Source organism: Channa argus, chromosome 4 (assembly GCF_033026475.1).
Source record: "Channa argus isolate prfri chromosome 4, Channa argus male v1.0, whole genome shotgun sequence".
Taxonomy (NCBI): domain Eukaryota; kingdom Metazoa; phylum Chordata; class Actinopteri; order Anabantiformes; family Channidae; genus Channa; species Channa argus.
The window spans coordinates 29,394,828-29,407,540 of NC_090200.1; the positions used below are offsets into that span (position 1 = coordinate 29,394,828).

A 12,713-nucleotide genomic window follows, 5' to 3' on the forward strand; every position below is an offset into this window, starting at 1 on the left:
GGGTCAAGCTCCATCATGTCTAAAAGACCTCATGGTACCATATCATCCCAATAGGCCACTTCAGTCTCAGAATGCAAGCCTACTGTTGGTCGAAGAAGGAGAGGAGGAAGGTTTGTTTGTAGGCAGAGAGAGAAAAGGAAAGCTAAGAACGTAGGACTGACAGTAGACGTGACGTGAAGAGGCGAGTGCAAGCAGGTTGGAACGGGTGGAGAAAAGTGTCAGGTGTGTTTTGCGATAAGAGAGTATCAGCGAGAATGAAAGCAAAGGTGTTCAAGACGGTGGTGAGACCAGCGATGTTTTTCGGCTTAGAGACAGTGGCACTGTAGAAAAGACAGGAGGCAGAGCTGGAGGTAGCAGAGCTTAAGATGTTGAGGTTCTCATTGGGAGTGACGAGGATGGAAAAGATCAGGCATGAGTACATCAGAGGGACAGCTCATGTTAGATGTTTTGGAGATAAAGTCAGAGAGGCCAGATTGAGGTGGTTTGGACATGTTAAGAGGAGAGACTGTCAATATGTCGGTAGAAGGATGCTGAGGTTGGAGCTGCCAGGCAAGAGGTCTAGAGGAAGACCAAAGAGGAGATTTTTAGATATACTCTCTCAAAAGAGAGTTCAAATGCTCTCCTCAAGTTCATTGAGATGCATACAAGAAAAGAGATGGTAAGACTTTCAATGTAGTGAGGTTGCCAATACACAAATTGGCCAATCTAAAGGTGAGTAAATTCTGTCTACAAATGGGGTATTAGTTCACAAACTCTGCAATTAGCTTGTCTTTATATGGCTCGTTGGTCTAGGGGTATGATTCTCACTTTGGGTGCGAGAGGTCCCGGGTTCAAATCCCGGACGAGCCCTTGACTGCGATATCTATTCCACAGATCTGTTCTCAGGAAAACTTTCACCTATGAAAGTCGACAAGTATGAAAACAGCCTTACCATAGCAAGCTTTATGAGGAATTGTGGGTTTGAGCACCACAAAATTTGACAGAGTCACTGCCTTTTTTCCATTCCAAGCATGGATGTGTTGCCGATCTGATACCTATGACTTTTAAAGGTCAATGCAGTATACTAAAATGCCATTGTAGAATACACTGAGGTGCAAACATTTAGCGAGAAGGTGTCACTTTCAATGAAGCAAACTATTTGCAGCAAAAGTGCTGACTGTATCATATTTTGCCTTCACTAGCTTCTTGCCATTGGCTTCTCAAGAAATCTAGAACAGAATGCAAAACCCTGCTTCTTACATATAAAGCTCTAAAGGGTCAAGCTCCATCATATCTAAAAGACCTCATGGTACCATATCATCCCAATAGGCCACTTCAGTCTCAGAATGCAAGCCTACTGTTGGTCGAAGAAGGAGAAGAGGAAAGTTTGTTTGTAGGCAGAGAGAGAAGAGGAAAGCTAAGAACGTAGGACTGACAGTAGACGTGACGTGAAGAGGCGAGTGCAAGCAGGTTGGAACGGGTGGAGAAAAGTGTCAGGTGTGTTTCGCGATAAAAGAGTATCAGCGAGAATGAAAGCAAAGGTGTTCAAGACGGTGGTGAGACCAGCGATGTTTTTCGGCTTAGAGACAGTGGCACTGTAGAAAAGACAGGAGGCAGAGCTGGAGGTAGCAGAGCTTAAGATGTTGAGGTTCTCATTGGGAGTGACGAGGATGGATAGGATCAGGCATGAGTACATCAGAGGGACAGCTCATGTTAGATGTTTTGGAGATAAAGTCAGAGAGGCCAGATTGAGGTGGTTTGGACATGTTAAGAGGAGAGACTGTCAATATGTCGGTAGAAGGATGCTGAGGTTGGAGCTGCCAGGCAAGAGGTCTAGAGGAAGACCAAAGAGGAGATTTTTGGATATACTCTCTCAAAAGAGAGTTCAAATGCTCTCCTCAAGTTCATTGAGATGCATACAAGAAAAGAGATGGTAACACTTTAAATGTAGTGAGGTTGCCAAAACACAAATTGGCCAATCTAAAGGTGAGTAAATTCTGTAAATTCAAATTTTGCCTTCACTAGCCTTGGTCTAGGGGAATGATTCTCGCTTAGGGTGTGAGAAGTCTCCGGACGAGCCCTGAATGCTAAATTCAATGTCTATGAGAAGAGAAGATGTAACGCTTTCCACGTGTAACCACAAGACCAGATGCAACTGTTGCTGTGAAAGTTGTTACTAGAACGAGACAAGATTCCACTCACTCGTGTTTTGCTGATCTGGAAACCACAACCTTTCTCTGTCAATGGAGTATGTCCTCACATTAATGTTTTTGTCGGAAATTTACACAACATGAATTTCTCAGTTTGAGAATGACTGAAGTTCTTGTTCTTCATTTGGATAGTAGGGCTGAACTCATTACAAGCCCACTGGACGCGATTTGCTGATCTGGAAACCACAACCTTTCTCTGTCAATGGAGTATGTCCTCACATTAATGTTTTTGTCGGAAATTTACACAACATGAATTTCTCAGTTTGAGAATGACTGAAGTTCTTGTTCTTCATTTGGATAGTACGGCTGAACTCAATACAAAACCACCGGACACGAGGCTCGTTGGTCTAGGGGTATGATTCTCGCTGTGGGTGCGAGAGGTCCAGGGATCAAATCCCGGACGAGCCCTTGACTGCGACATCTATTCCACTGACCCTTTTCAAGAAAACTTTCTCCTATGAAAGTTGACAAGTATGAAAACAGGCTTACCATACTAAGCTTTATGAGGAATTGTGGGTTTGAGCACCAAAAACTTTGACAGAGTAATTGCATTTTTTCCTTGTGCAAACACAGGAAACTTTAGTTAGTACACGACACAAGATGCCAAGTATTGATGTTTTGCCGATTTGGAAAACCCGACTTTCAAAAGTCAAGAGCTGACTGTATCATATTTTGCCTTCACTAGCCTTGGTCTAGGGGAATGATTCTCGCTTAGGGTGTGAGAGGTCTCCGGACGAGCCCTGAATGCTAAATTCAATGTCTATGAGAAGAGAGGATGTAACGCTTTCCACGTGTAACCACAAGACCAGATGCAAGTGTTTCTGTGAAAGTTGTTACTAGACGAGACAAGATTCCACTCACTCGTGTTTTGCTGATCTGGAAACCACAACCTTTCTCTGTCAATGGAGTATGTCCTCACATTAATGTTTTTGTCGGAAATTTACACAACATGAATTTCTCAGTTTGAGAATGACTGAAGTTCTTGTTCTTCATTTGGATAGTACGGCTGAACTCAATACAAAACTACCGGACACGAGGCTCGTTGGTCTAGGGGTATGATTCTCGCTTTGGGTGCGAGAGGTCCAGGGATCAAATCCCGGACGAGCCCTTGACTGCGACATCTATTCCACAGACCCTTTTTAGGAAGACTTTCACCTACGAAAGTCGACAAGTATAAAAACAGCCTTACTATACCAAGCTTTATGAGGAATTGTGGGTTTGAGCACCACGAAATTTGACAGAGTAATTGCATGTTTTCCATTCCAAGCATGGATGTGTTGCCGATCTGATACCTATGACTTTTAAAGGTCAATGCAGTATACTAAAATGCCATTGTAGAATACACTGAGGTGCAAACATTTAGCGAGAAGGTGTCACTTTCAATGAAGCAAACTATTTGCAGCAAAAGTGCTGACTGTATCATATTTTGCCTTCACTAGCTTCTTGCCATTGGCTTCTCAACAAATCTAGAACAGAATGCAAAACCCTGCTTCTTACATATAAAGCTCTAAAGGGTCAAGCTCCATCATATCTAAAAGACCTCATGGTACCATATCATCCCAATAGGCCACTTCAGTCTCAGAATGCAAGCCTACTGTTGGTCGAAGAAGGAGAAGAGGAAGGTTTGTTTGTAGGCAGAGAGAGAAGAGGAAAGCTAAGAACGTAGGACTGACAGTAGACGTGACGTGAAGAGGCGAGTGCAAGCAGGTTGGAACGGGTGGAGAAAAGTGTCAGGTGTGTTTTGCGATAAAAGAGTATCAGCGAGAATGACAGAAAAGGTGTTCAAGAAGGTGGTGAGACCAGCAATGTTTTTCGGTTTAGAGACAGTGGCACTGTAGAAAAGACAGGAGGCAGAGCTGGAGGTAGCAGAGCTTAAGATGTTGAGGTTCTCATTGGGAGTGACGAGGATGGATGGGATCAGGCATGAGTACATCAGAGGGACAGCTCATGTTAGATGTTTTGGAGATAAAGTCAGAGAGGCCAGATTGAGGTGGTTTGGACATGTTCAGAGGAGAGACTGTCAATATGTCGGTAGAAGGATGCTGAGGTTGGAGCTGCCAGGCAAGAGGTCTAGAGGAAGACCAAAGAGGAGATTTTTGGATATACTCTCTCAAAAGAGAGTTCAAATGCTCTCCTCAAGTTCATTGAGATGCATACAAGAGATGGTAACACTTTAAATGTAGTGAGGTTGCCAAAACACAAATTGGCCAATCTAAAGGTGAGTAAATTCTGTAAATTCAAAGTTTGCCTTCACTAGCCTTGGTCTAGGGGAATGATTCTCGCTTAGGGTGTGAGAGGTCTTCGGACGAGCCCTGAATGCTAAATTCAATGTCTATGAGAAGAGAGGATGTAACGCTTTCCACGTGTAACCACAAGACCAGATGAAAGTTTTTCTGTGAAAGTTGTTACTAGACGAGACAAGATTCCACTCACTCGTGTTTTGCTGATCTGGAAACCACAACCTTTCTCTGTCAATGGAGTATGTCCTCACATTAATGTTTTTGTCGGAAATTTACACAACATGAATTTCTCAGTTTGAGAATGACTGAAGTTCTTGTTCTTCATTTGGATAGTAGGGCTGAACTCATTACAAGCCCACTGGACGCGAGGCTCGTTGGTCTAGGGGTATGATTCTCGCTTTGGGTGCGATAGGTCCCGGGTTCAAATCCCGGACGAGCCCTTGACTACGACATCTATTCCACAGACCTTTTTTAGGAAGACTTTCACCTACGAAAGTCGACAAGTATAAAAACAGCCTTACTATACCAAGCTTTATGAGGAATTGTGGGTTTGAGCACCACAACATTTGACAGAGTAATTGCATTTTTTCCATTCCAAGCATGGATGTGTTGCCGATCTGATACCTATGACTTTTAAAGGTCAATGCAGTATACTAAAATGCCATTGTAGAATACACTGAGGTGCAAACATTTAGCGAGAAGGTGTCACTTTCAATGAAGCAAACTATTTGCAGCAAAAGTGCTGACTGTATCATATTTTGCCTTCACTAGCTTCTTTCCATTGGCTTCTCAACAAATCTAGAACAGAATGTAAAACCCTGCTTCTTACATATAAAGCTCTAAAGGGTCAAGCTCCATCATGTCTAAAAGACCTCATGGTACCATATCATCCCAATAGGCCACTTCAGTCTCAGAATGCAAGCCTACTGTTGGTCGAAGAAGGAGAGGAGGAAGGTTTGTTTGTAGGCAGAGAGAGAAAAGGAAAGCTAAGAACGTAGGACTGAATGTAGACGTGACGTGAAGAGGCGAGTGCAAGCAGGTTGGAACGGGTGGAGAAAAGTGTCAGGTGTGTTTTGCGATAAGAGAGTATCAGCGAGAATGAAAGCAAAGGTGTTCAAGACGGTGGTGAGACCAGCGATGTTTTTCAGCTTAGAGACAGTGGCACTGTAGAAAAGACAGGAGGCAGAGCTGGAGGTAGCAGAGCTTAAGATGTTGAGGTTCTCATTGGGAGTGACGAGGATGGATAGGATCAGGCATGAGTACATCAGAGGGACAGCTCATGTTAGATGTTTTGGAGATAAAGTCAGAGAGGCCAGATTGAGGTGGTTTGGACATGTTAAGAGGAGAGACTGTCAATATGTCGGTAGAAGGATGCTGAGGTTGGAGCTGCCAGGCAAGAGGTCTAGAGGAAGACCAAAGAGGAGATTTTTAGATATACTCTCTCAAAAGAGAGTTCAAATGCTCTCCTCAAGTTCATTGAGATGCATACAAGAAAAGAGATGGTAAGACTTTCAATGTAGTGAGGTTGCCAATACACAAATTGGCCAATCTAAAGGTGAGTAAATTCTGTCTACAAATGGGGTATTAGTTCACAAACTCTGCAATTCGCTTGTCTTTATATGGCTCGTTGGTCTAGGGGTATGATTCTCACTTTGGGTGCGAGAGGTCCCGGGTTCAAATCCCGGACGAGCCCTTGACTGCGATATCTATTCCACAGATCTGTTCTCAGGAAAACTTTCACCTATGAAAGTCGACAAGTATGAAAACAGCCTTACCATAGCAAGCTTTATGAGGAATTGTGGGTTTGAGCACCACAAAATTTGACAGAGTCACTGCCTTTTTTCCATTCCAAGCATGGATGTGTTGCCGATCTGATACCTATGACTTTTAAAGGTCAATGCAGTATACTAAAATGCCATTGTAGAATACACTGAGGTGCAAACATTTAGCGAGAAGGTGTCACTTTCAATGAAGCAAACTATTTGCAGCAAAAGTGCTGACTGTATCATATTTTGCCTTCACTAGCTTCTTGCCATTGGCTTCTCAAGAAATCTAGAACAGAATGCAAAACCCTGCTTCTTACATATAAAGCTCTAAAGGGTCAAGCTCCATCATATCTAAAAGACCTCATGGTACCATATCATCCCAATAGGCCACTTCAGTCTCAGAATGCAAGCCTACTGTTGGTCGAAGAAGGAGAAGAGGATGGTTTGTTTGTAGGCAGAGAGAGAAGAGGAAAGCTAAGAACGTAGGACTGACAGTAGACGTGACGTGAAGAGGCGAGTGCAAGCAGGTTGGAACGGGTGGAGAAAAGTGTCAGGTGTGTTTCGCGATAAAAGAGTATCAGCGAGAATGAAAGCAAAGGTGTTCAAGACGGTGGTGAGACCAGCGATGTTTTTCGGCTTAGAGACAGTGGCACTGTAGAAAAGACAGGAGGCAGAGCTGGAGGTAGCAGAGCTTAAGATGTTGAGGTTCTCATTGGGAGTGACGAGGATGGATAGGATCAGGCATGAGTACATCAGAGGGACAGCTCATGTTAGATGTTTTGGAGATAAAGTCAGAGAGGCCAGATTGAGGTGGTTTGGACATGTTAAGAGGAGAGACTGTCAATATGTCGGTAGAAGGATGCTGAGGTTGGAGCTGCCAGGCAAGAGGTCTAGAGGAAGACCAAAGAGGAGATTTTTGGATATACTCTCTCAAAAGAGAGTTCAAATGCTCTCCTCAAGTTCATTGAGATGCATACAAGAAAAGAGATGGTAACACTTTAAATGTAGTGAGGTTGCCAAAACACAAATTGGCCAATCTAAAGGTGAGTAAATTCTGTAAATTCAAATTTTGCCTTCACTAGCCCTGTTGCTGTGAAAGTTGTTACTAGAACGAGACAAGATTCCACTCACTCGTGTTTTGCTGATCTGGAAACCACAACCTTTCTCTGTCAATGGAGTATGTCCTCACATTAATGTTTTTGTCGGAAATTTACACAACATGAATTTCTCAGTTTGAGAATGACTGAAGTTCTTGTTCTTCATTTGGATAGTACGGCTGAACTCAATACAAAACCACCGGACACGAGGCTCGTTGGTCTAGGGGTATGATTCTCGCTTTGGGTGCGAGAGGTCCAGGGATCAAATCCCGGACGAGCCCTTGACTGCGACATCTATTCCACTGACCCTTTTCAAGAAAACTTTCTCCTATGAAAGTTGACAAGTATGAAAACAGGCGTACCATACTAAGCTTTATGAGGAATTGTGGGTTTGAGCACCAAAAACTTTGACAGAGTAATTGCATTTTTTCCTTGTGCAAACACAGGAAACTTTAGTTAGTACACGACACAAGATGCCAAGTATTGATGTTTTGCCGATTTGGAAAACCCGACTTTCAAAAGTCAAGAGCTGACTGTATCATATTTTGCCTTCACTAGCCTTGGTCTAGGGGAATGATTCTCGCTTAGGGTGTGAGAGGTCTCCGGACGAGCCCTGAATGCTAAATTCAATGTCTATGAGAAGAGAGGATGTAACGCTTTCCACGTGTAACCACAAGACCAGATGCAAGTGTTTCTGTGAAAGTTGTTACTAGACGAGACAAGATTCCACTCACTCGTGTTTTGCTGATCTGGAAACCACAACCTTTCTCTGTCAATGGAGTATGTCCTCACATTAATGTTTTTGTCGGAAATTTACACAACATGAATTTCTCAGTTTGAGAATGACTGAAGTTCTTGTTCTTCATTTGGATAGTACGGCTGAACTCAATACAAAACTACCGGACACGAGGCTCGTTGGTCTGGGGGTATGATTCTCGCTTTGGGTGCGAGAGGTCCAGGGATCAAATCCCGGACGAGCCCTTGACTGCGACATCTATTCCACAGACCCTTTTTAGGAAGACTTTCACCTACGAAAGTCGACAAGTATAAAAACAGCCTTACTATACCAAGCTTTATGAGGAATTGTGGGTTTGAGCACCACGAAATTTGACAGAGTAATTGCATGTTTTCCATTCCAAGCATGGATGTGTTGCCGATCTGATACCTATGACTTTTAAAGGTCAATGCAGTATACTAAAATGCCATTGTAGAATACACTGAGGTGCAAACATTTAGCGAGAAGGTGTCACTTTCAATGAAGCAAACTATTTGCAGCAAAAGTGCTGACTGTATCATATTTTGCCTTCACTAGCTTCTTGCCATTGGCTTCTCAAGAAATCTAGAACAGAATGCAAAACCCTGCTTCTTACATATAAAGCTCTAAAGGGTCAAGCTCCATCATATCTAAAAGACCTCATGGTACCATATCATCCCAATAGGCCACTTCAGTCTCAGAATGCAAGCCTACTGTTGGTCGAAGAAGGAGAAGAGGAAGGTTTGTTTGTAGGCAGAGAGAGAAGAGGAAAGCTAAGAACGTAGGACTGACAGTAGACGTGACGTGAAGAGGCGAGTGCAAGCAGGTTGGAACGGGTGGAGAAAAGTGTCAGGTGTGTTTTGCGATAAAAGAGTATCAGCGAGAATGACAGAAAAGGTGTTCAAGAAGGTGGTGAGACCAGCGATGTTTTTCGGTTTAGAGACAGTGGCACTGTAGAAAAGACAGGAGGCAGAGCTGGAGGTAGCAGAGCTTAAGATGTTGAGGTTCTCATTGGGAGTGACGAGGATGGATGGGATCAGGCATGAGTACATCAGAGGGACAGCTCATGTTAGATGTTTTGGAGATAAAGTCAGAGAGGCCAGATTGAGGTGGTTTGGACATGTTCAGAGGAGAGACTGTCAATATGTCGGTAGAAGGATGCTGAGGTTGGAGCTGCCAGGCAAGAGGTCTAGAGGAAGACCAAAGAGGAGATTTTTGGATATACTCTCTCAAAAGAGAGTTCAAATGCTCTCCTCAAGTTCATTGAGATGCATACAAGAAAAGAGATGGTAACACTTTAAATGTAGTGAGGTTGCCAAAACACAAATTGGCCAATCTAAAGGTGAGTAAATTCTGTAAATTCAAATTTTGCCTTCACTAGCCTTGGTCTAGGCGAATGATTCTCGCTTAGGGTGTGAGAAGTCTCCGGACGAGCCCTGAATGCTAAATTCAATGTCTATGAGAAGAGAAGATGTAACGCTTTCCACGTGTAACCACAAGACCAGATGCAACTGTTGCTGTGAAAGTTGTTACTAGAACGAGACAAGATTCCACTCACTCGTGTTTTGCTGATCTGGAAACCACAACCTTTCTCTGTCAATGGAGTATGTCCTCACATTAATGTTTTTGTTGGAAATTTACACAACATGAATTTCTCAGTTTGAGAATGACTGAAGTTCTTGTTCTTCATTTGGATAGTAGGGCTGAACTCATTACAAGCCCACTGGACGCGAGGCTCGTTGGTCAAGGGGTATGATTCTCGCTTAGGGTGCGAGAGGTCCCGGGTTCAAATCCCGGACGAGCCCTTGGCTGCGACATCTATTCCACTGACCCTTTTCAGGAAAACTTTCTCCTATGAAAGTTGACAAGTATGAAAACAGGCTTACCATACCAAGCTTTATGAGGAATTGTGGGTTTGAGCACCAAAAACTTTGACAGAGTAATTGCATTTTTTCCTTGTGCAAACACAGGAAACTTTAGTTAGTACACGACACAAGATGCCAAGTATTGATGTTTTGCCGATTTGGAAAACCCGACTTTCAAAAGTCAAGAGCTGACTGTATCATATTTTGCCTTCACTAGCTTCTTTCCATTGGCTTCTCAACAAATCTAGAACAGAATGTAAAACCCTGCTTCTTACATATAAAGCTCTAAAGGGTCAAGCTCCATCATATCTAAAAGACCTCATGGTACCATATCATCCCAATAGGCCACTTCAGTCTCAGAATGCAAGCCTACTGTTGGTCGAAGGAGAGGAGGAAGGTTTGTTTGTAGACAGAGAGAGAAGAGGAAAGCTAAGAACGTAGGACTGACAGTAGACGTGACGTGAAGAGGCGAGTGCAAGCAGGTTGGAACGGGTGGAGAAAAGTGTCAGGTGTGTTTTGCGATAAAAGAGTATCAGCGAGAATGAAAGCAAAGGTGTTCAAGACAGTGGTGAGACCAGCGATGTTTTTCGGCTTAGAGACAGTGGCACTGTAGAAAAGACAGGAGGCAGAGCTGGAGGTAGCACAAATTGGCCAATCTAAAGGTGAGTAAATTCTGTCTACAAATGGGATATTAGTTTACAAACTCTGCAATTCGCTTGTCTTTATGTGGCTCGTTGGTCTAGGGGTATGATTCTCGCTTAGGGTGCGACAGGTCCCAGGTTCAAATCCTGGACGAGCCCTTGACTGCGACATCTATTCCACAGATCTGTTCTCAGGAAAACTTTCACCTATGAAAGTTGACAAGTATGAAAACAGCCTTACCATAGCAAGCTTTATGAGGAATTGTGGGTTTGAGCACCACAAAAGGGTCAAGCTCCATCATATCTAAAAGACCAAATCCCGGACGAGCCCTTGACTGCGACATCTATTCCACAGACCCTTTTCAGGAAAACTTTCACCTATGAAAGTTGACAAGTATGAAAACAGCCTTACCATAGTAAGCTTTATGAGGAATTGTGGGTTTGAGCACCACAAACTTTGTTAGAGTAATTACATTTTTTCCTTGTGCAAACACAGGAAACTTTAGTTAGTACACGACACAAGATGCCAAGTAATGATGTTATTAATGATGTTATTGATGTTTTGCCGATTTGGAAAACCCGACTTTCAAAAGTCAAGAGCTGACTGTATCATATTTTGCCTTCACTAGCCTTGGTCTAGGGGAATGATTTTCGCTTAGGGTGTGAGAGGTCTCCGGACGAGCCCTGAATGCTAAATTCAATGTCTATGAGAAGAGAGGATGTAACGCTTTCCACGTGTAACCACAAGACCAGATGCAAGTTTTGCTGTGAAAGTTGTTACTAGACGAGACAAGATTCCACTCACTCGTGTTTTGCTGAACCGGCTGAACACAATACAAAACCACCGGACACGAGGCTCGTTGGTCTAGGGGTATGATTCTCGCTTTGGGTGCGAGAGGTCCAGGGATCAAATCCCGGACGAGCCCTTGACTGCGACATCTATTCCACAGACCCTTTTCAGGAAAACTTTCACCTATGAAAGTTGACAAGTATGAAAACAGCCTTACCATAGCAAGCTTTATGAGGAATTGTGGGTTTGAGCACCACAAACTTTGTTAGAGTAATTACATTTTTTCCTTGTGCAAACACAGGAAACTTTAGTTAGTACACGACACAAGATGCCAAGTAATGATGTTATTAATGATGTTATTGATGTTTTGCCGATTTGGAAAACCCGACTTTCAAAAGTCAAAAGCTGACTGTATCATATTTTGCCTTCACTAGCCTTGGTCTAGGGGAATGATTTTCGCTTAGGGTGTGAGAGGTCTCCGGACGAGCCCTGAATGCTAAATTCAATGTCTATGAGAAGAGAGGATGTAACGCTTTCCACGTGTAACCACAAGACCAGATGCAAGTTTTGCTGTGAAAGTTGTTACTAGACGAGACAAGATTCCACTCACTCGTGTTTTGCTGAACCGGCTGAACACAATACAAAACCACCGGACACGAGGCTCGTTGGTCTGGGGGTATGATTCTCGCTTTGGGTGTGAGAGGTCCAGGGATCAAATCCCGGACGAGCCCTTGACTGCGACATCTATTCCACAGACCCTTTTTAGGAAGACTTTCACCTACGAAAGTCGACAAGTATAAAAACAGCCTTACTATACCAAGCTTTATGAGGAATTGTGGGTTTGAGCACCACGAAATTTGACAGAGTAATTGCATGTTTTCCATTCCAAGCATGGATGTGTTGCCGATCTGATACCTATGACTTTTAAAGGTCAATGCAGTATACTAAAATGCCATTGTAGAATACACTGAGGTGCAAACATTTAGCGAGAAGGTGTCACTTTCAATGAAGCAAACTATTTGCAGCAAAAGTGCGGACTGTATCATATTTTGCCTTCACTAGCTTCTTTCCATTGGCTTCTCAACAAATCTAGAACAGAATTTAAAACCCTGCTTCTTACATATAAAGCTCTAAAGGGTCAAGCTCCATCATATCTAAAAGACCTCATGGTACCATATCATCCCAATAGGCCACTTCAGTCTCAGAATGCAAGCCTACTGTTGGTCGAAGGAGAGGAGGAAGGTTTGTTTGTAGACAGAGAGAGAAGAGGAAAGCTAAGAACGTAGGACTGACAGTAGACGTGACGTGAAGAGGCGAGTGCAAGCAGGTTGGAACGGGTGGAGAAAAGTGTCAGGTGTGTTTTCCGAAAAA

At 43.3% G+C, this 12,713-nt stretch overlaps 8 non-coding genes across 8 annotated transcripts; all 8 read left to right on the top strand.

The window, feature by feature from the left end:
• Positions 1–777: 777 nt before the first annotated feature.
• On the top strand, positions 778–849 carry trnap-ugg (transfer RNA proline (anticodon UGG)). The gene has a single exon. It is a non-coding gene; the product is annotated as a tRNA-Pro (tRNA).
• Positions 850–3,225: 2,376 nt separating this feature from the next.
• On the top strand, positions 3,226–3,297 carry trnap-ugg (transfer RNA proline (anticodon UGG)). The gene has a single exon. It is a non-coding gene; the product is annotated as a tRNA-Pro (tRNA).
• Positions 3,298–4,797: 1,500 nt separating this feature from the next.
• On the top strand, positions 4,798–4,869 carry trnap-ugg (transfer RNA proline (anticodon UGG)). Its single transcript has one exon. It is a non-coding gene; the product is annotated as a tRNA-Pro (tRNA).
• A 1,181-nt stretch (positions 4,870–6,050) lies between these two features.
• Positions 6,051–6,122, top strand: trnap-ugg (transfer RNA proline (anticodon UGG)). Its single transcript has one exon. It is a non-coding gene; the product is annotated as a tRNA-Pro (tRNA).
• A 1,379-nt stretch (positions 6,123–7,501) lies between these two features.
• Positions 7,502–7,573, top strand: trnap-ugg (transfer RNA proline (anticodon UGG)). The gene has a single exon. It is a non-coding gene; the product is annotated as a tRNA-Pro (tRNA).
• A 2,206-nt stretch (positions 7,574–9,779) lies between these two features.
• Positions 9,780–9,851, top strand: trnap-agg (transfer RNA proline (anticodon AGG)). Its single transcript has one exon. It is a non-coding gene; the product is annotated as a tRNA-Pro (tRNA).
• Positions 9,852–10,639: 788 nt separating this feature from the next.
• On the top strand, positions 10,640–10,711 carry trnap-agg (transfer RNA proline (anticodon AGG)). The gene has a single exon. It is a non-coding gene; the product is annotated as a tRNA-Pro (tRNA).
• Positions 10,712–11,406: 695 nt separating this feature from the next.
• trnap-ugg (transfer RNA proline (anticodon UGG)) lies at positions 11,407–11,478 on the top strand. The gene has a single exon. It is a non-coding gene; the product is annotated as a tRNA-Pro (tRNA).
• The last annotated feature ends 1,235 nt before the right edge of the window (positions 11,479–12,713 follow it).